Below are 6000 nucleotides of genomic sequence, written 5' to 3'. Positions count from 1 at the left end.
GTATTTTGAACTTGCATCTTAATATATATGCATATTATGCAATTCATATAAATAAATAATGACGTACACATACAAGCGCATTATTAAATAATAATAATATGATGATGGCAAACATTTTAAATATCAACAACGTGGAAGTCAATAGTAATAGTATCTAACAACAATAAAAACTATGCATACAAGTATTAAAGATATAGCCTAAAGAGATGTAACATAATATAGAAACTATAAAAATATATACAGTTAGAAATATTATGTGTTGTTTCTTTCAGCGAGCTCAGTCTTCAACTAAATATTTGTTTTGACATTTGTATCTTTGATAAATTTCGGCAGGTAACTTATTTAAGCAATTGTGTATTATGTCGTCCAACATTCTTTGCTAAAATTTATTTATTAAAATGCTTAGGTACGATTAGTCCTTCATTTAACGTGAAACGAGAATTGTTAAGTGTGGTCCAGTCTATTTATGTATACAGGGGTATTCGTATGTTGAAATATAATTTTATACCACGGTATTGCTCTTACTGAGAGAGTACATATTGAAAAATATTTAAGAATTTTAATTTTTGTAATATACTCACAATCGATCTCAGTCGTTCACAGACTTTATTTATTTGTATATCCCATTTGAGAAAACAGTCAATAATAACACCCAAATAAACATATTCCTTAACTCTGGGGACCTACTCTGTATCTTTAGGGTTAACAAACCAGTAAGTTTTGGGTTTAACCTTTCCTTACCGGTACTGTCAACTAAGTAAACATCGTCTCTAATTAATAAAATATCCTTCTAAATGTATTACACAGAGTTTCAAATTTTAGGTGTTCCTCCGTAATAATTTATGTATTGCACTAAGTAATTACAACATATAAATATTTACCGAGTATATAGCACCGGAGGACGATGAATTTTTGAATACCGTAAGGAAAGGGTTAATACGGGTTTGTGACGTGGCTAAACCGGCGGCAGGAAACTTCAGAAAGATACAGAGTAGACCTCCAGTTCAATATTTTCACATGTAGAAAATGCTGGGGTACCAAAATCAAAAGTCGAAATGTGTGTTTTTTTTTAAATGTCTGGTGTGATAATATGTGCCCTAGCATTGGGTGATTAATTATGTATCAATTGAGTTTTTTTGTGTTTATGATTAGACCAGAGCCGTGATACCATTTCAAAAACTCAATGTTATCTTCTTGTAAGAAGTCAATAGTCAATACGTGATTGCAAATCACTGCGAGAAATCACCAATGCTGTATCATCTGCATACACGAAGCGTTTTATATGTTTAAAAATTTACTTAATAAAAGATACATAAATGACATAATATGGAACCTTGAGGAACGCCTGCAGATTTTTCTTTTTTATAGCTTTATTTGCACAGTGCACACACCGGTTGCTCAATCACTAATAGTGTCAAATGCCTTGGAATAATCTATATATAACACTAATACATGATTGTACATGACGTGTTTTCCTGTACAAGAAAAAAACTGTAAATAATAAGCACCAAGCTCAACCTGTGTAACGATCTATCCAAATCATCTTGTAATTAGTACTTAGGTACTTTCTATTTCTTACAGTAAACCCAATTCACGGGAAGAAGAGTATGTATTTCAATATAGTGTTTTAACACACAAATAGAAACAGAGGCAATTGGTTTTTGGACAGTACCTATCTGTCAAAGGCGTAGTGACACCTGTCCAAAAGGAATGCTTTCAGTGATGATTTTAAATCGGAGCAAATCGTGCATCTGTTTATTGGATCAGCGCGCCGTCCGATACAACAAGTGGCCAGTAGTAGGCCAGCAACAATGGGCAGCAGTCGGTATCCAGCAGTCAGTAGCCAGCAGTCGCTAGCCAGCAATTGGCTAGTCTTAGATGGCCAATAGTAGGTTGCCAGCAGAGATGGCCAGCAGTCGGTAGCCAGCAGTCAGTAGCCAGCAATTGGCTAGTCTTAGATGGCCAATTGTTGGTTGCCAGCAGAGATGTCCAGCAGTCGGTAGCCAGCAGTATTTGGTCAGCCTTAGGTGGCTAGCAGCAGTGGTCAGCAGTCGGTAGCCAGCAGGGATTGGCCATGTTTAGGTGGCCAGCAGTCAGTAGTCACAAGACAGGAGTTGCGGAATGTTCATTTTATAATAAGGGCCGGCAGTTGTAGCTCGTCGCACGTAGTCAAGCATCCGATTCAGTTGTCCAGGTGGGTGTGGGGGAAATGCAGTGCAATGCTCAATTCAGTTGAGAGTCAGAAATGATAAGTCAAGTTTCAGAAAAAGAACGCGTTTGTAGAGTGTTTACTCGACCACGTGTAAATATTGAATAATAATAAATATTTTGTTAGAGTTTAAATGTAGGGCCTGCTCGGCAGGGGTTCGTGTGACGTCATTTTGCAAAACATGTTTACTCAGTTTTAAGAGCAGGTTAACAGTTTGTCAACTTTGTCAATATTATGATTTCGTAAAAAAGGGGTCATCGAACTCGCAGGTATTGAACTAACATTTTATTGAATTTATAATATCATGAGGCTTCCTCGATATGCATGATTTTTACAATTTGATTAATTATTTATTTAGCTGGCAAACTTTTGAAATAACATTTTAGTGCTCTTTTTTTATTGGTAGCAACAATAGAAAAATCTTTATTGGTAGCAAAATTAAAAAAAATATTGGTAAATAATCAAACACGTTGATTCAGTTTTCTGGACTTCTGAAAGTTTAATGAACTAACATTTACTTTGCATTTAAATGTACTTTTCATAATTAGGGCTCGATTTGAAAAAATCAGACAACCGATAAAGTAGGTCGTTACCTATGTATAATCAAAAAACATTTATGATTTAAAATTATAATTAATAATTTCATATTTGGAATGTGTATTTAATTTTTTTTTAATTTTTACAGATTTCGTGACTTTTCAAGTTTACTAAACGGTGTTACAATTATTATATCCCGTGATTTTTCACGTGTCTGCGATAGCTCCATATTTGTAAAAGATTTTTCAGTTCAAAAACCATTTCGGTTATTTCTGCATAAAGAGATATATGTATTCTTTGTTCTTACTCTTCTAGAAGGGGTTGCATAATACATCTATAAATAATTTCTGTACTTTAATATTATGTTCAGGCCGAGAGTCTCGAGCTGGAGGTCAAATGCCACATAAATCGTAGGTCAATGATTCCCAAACTGTTTTTTTCTTCTCCCTCTTGGTTCTAGTAAATGGTTTCGTGAAAAGGCACTGTAATTATTACTAATTGTGCTATTGAAGAAAGGGAACAGCAACGAAACTAACCTAACCTAACCTAAACTTAACTATTATGATTTTTTTGACACATTTCTGTTTCACCCGGTTACCGTATTAAGTTCATATTTAATTATTTATTCATCATCAATGTCCGCAATACGTTATATACAGGTTATTAGGAGACGTAGCTGACTTACTACAGTGATTCCTGACATTTCCCGAATTTTTTTGTCTCCAACTATTGTATTTCAATACTACTGTGTTTTAACGCGCAAATAATTTTGTGTCTCCAACGACCTTGATCTCACTCTCCCGTCAGACCATTTTAGGACGAATCTGTCAACGTTGAGAATCACTGGTATATAATGGTAATGGAACCAACTTGGATTGTCTTTTCTTACATCAAAATTCTGCCAAAAAATGTTTTATTTCTTTCATCTCCTTTCATAATAATTTCGAAGAAAAATGTCTGCATTATTATTTTACCCAATAATATTTCTCAAACATTTCTTCTTCATAACCCCATTTGTATCATTCGCTTATTCAATACCGCTTAAAGCTTCTAAGAAATAGGTTACTATTCAAATTCTTAAAATACCTACCGAACAAAGATAATATTTATTTTACCCTCTCGCAGTATTTTTTATTATTATTTGAGATCGTTACGTCACCGCTTTGAGCCTAGTTATAATACAATTAGAAGTTATACATTGTTAGAAAAAGTACAAATGATCGTCGTAAGTCCTTTGGGAATATTTCGTTATAAAGGATAATAAAACAACACAAGATTAATGATGGGACATAAGCGTAGGTAGATACGCTTTTTCTGTTTTTAATAATGATGAGGTAACTGTGAAGGATATGTTTCATTTAGTCACAACCAAACTATTGCTGTGATCTTTTAAAGTCTCCGTGACAATTTTTTTACACCACTTAAAAATGTAATTGCCTGAGAACGAGTCCTTTGTTCTCCCTGAAGTTTTTAGGTCTGTCATGTCATAAGATGGAGAACTAGAGGGTGGAGAGAGATAAGATAAGGGATCGGTGGGTTTCTAGTTATCCAGTAAAACTAAAACATAATATGATTCCTGATGCCGATCTCCCAAAGACGATACTGCGATTGTTCCACTCTTGAAACAAGTTAAATAAATTATTGATTTTTTTGACTTGTTTAATTTTTTAATAATTCATGATTATTTAAAAATACAAAGTATAGCGGTATATTCACAGTAGTCCTCACTAAGTATTCCTGTTCCGAGGCGAACTGTAGGTTATTGTAAGGGTGCTGCATCAAGATTTCCTCATATTCAACTACGTCAAAAAATAAATTGAATATAAAAATCTTCATGTTTGTTGACTGTAAGTTGTGTTGATGTTATTTCATAATTGTAATGATTTTGCCATCTTCGTGTTTAGTCAGCCATATGTTGTCTTTAAGCCTTTTAATCGTTATGGTGTTTTTAATTTCATTTGGGAGGGCGTTATATAGTTTTGTAGAATTGAAATTATGATTTTATTAGCCAACAGATGTACCGTAGATTTTAGGTTTTCAACCTTGTAGTGTAGGTATTTTGGTCAGTAGGGTACTCATAGTTCCTTTAAACGTGTGTAAGTCTCGTAATACTGAAAACGTTTAAATATTGAAGACAATATTAGTGATTTTTAAACGCAAATCTGAAACAGAAAAATCAGAAAAGGAAACGGTCACATCTGGGACTCGAACCCAGGACCCTTGTCTTTCCGGGACAATGCTCTACCAACTGCGCTAATGGGACCCTATCCTCATCGGTCACTTTTAACTGTATCATACTTCGAATAAGAACTACCAACGTTGTCTTCATTTTTACATAAAGATAGTTGCCAATAAAAATGTGCGGTGAAAAAATGAAGACAACGTTGGTAGTTCTTATTCGAAGTATGATACAGTTAAAAGTGACCGATGAGGATAGGGTCCCATTAGCGCAGTTGGTAGAGCATTGTCCCGGAAAGACAAGGGTCCTGGGTTCGAGTCCCAGATGTGACCGTTTCCTTTTCTGATTTTTCTGTTTCAGATTTGCGTTTAAAAATCACTAATATTGTCTTCAATATTTAAATATTATAATTTGAGGTTTTACTCAATAAGTTATTCCGAAAAATAAGAAAACGTTTAAGTTTAAAAAAAATCTTTTGATGCAGCTCTTATGGGTATTTTTTTAATATTACTTTTTTGTATCTAACAAGCTGCTTCATTATGTTTACATTCGTTGGCCCAGCATATACTATTATTACGTCAGGTAGATACGTTGTTTTGTTAATCGTCTTTGACGGGTTTCTAATAAGTGATTGAATAATTAATATTGTGAGGTATGATAAAAATAAACAACCCGTGGATTAAACTACCAAAGTTTGCGATGGTGGGCATTTTATACATTCCTATTTTTTTATCCTTGAGACACAAAATAACTAATCAAATAATGACTCAGTAAGTGCCAACTGAAATTGAGCAGATTTCAATGCGTTTGTTAGTTTAGCATGTGAGTGCATTTTAACGAAATTGGATGGATTTTCCCTGGTATTTAAATCAACAAAAAATTGATTTGTACCTTTGACAGTATTTTAAATTTGTGTTCCGTATACAAGACAGTACCGACTCTTGTGAAGGTGAAGTGATCAAAAAGGCGACTAAATATATAAAAATTTAGACTTATCTTTGTTACGACGTGTTCATATTTTTTCTGCTCTCTACGCTGTTAAATAATCACAAATCTAAGAAAATACACGAAAAAA

Source organism: Hesperophylax consimilis, chromosome 11 (assembly GCF_061612785.1).
Source record: "Hesperophylax consimilis isolate HC1 chromosome 11, BYU_Hcon_1.0, whole genome shotgun sequence".
In the NCBI taxonomy this organism is placed as follows: domain Eukaryota; kingdom Metazoa; phylum Arthropoda; class Insecta; order Trichoptera; family Limnephilidae; genus Hesperophylax; species Hesperophylax consimilis.
Note: the sequence above shows the minus strand (reverse complement) of the source record.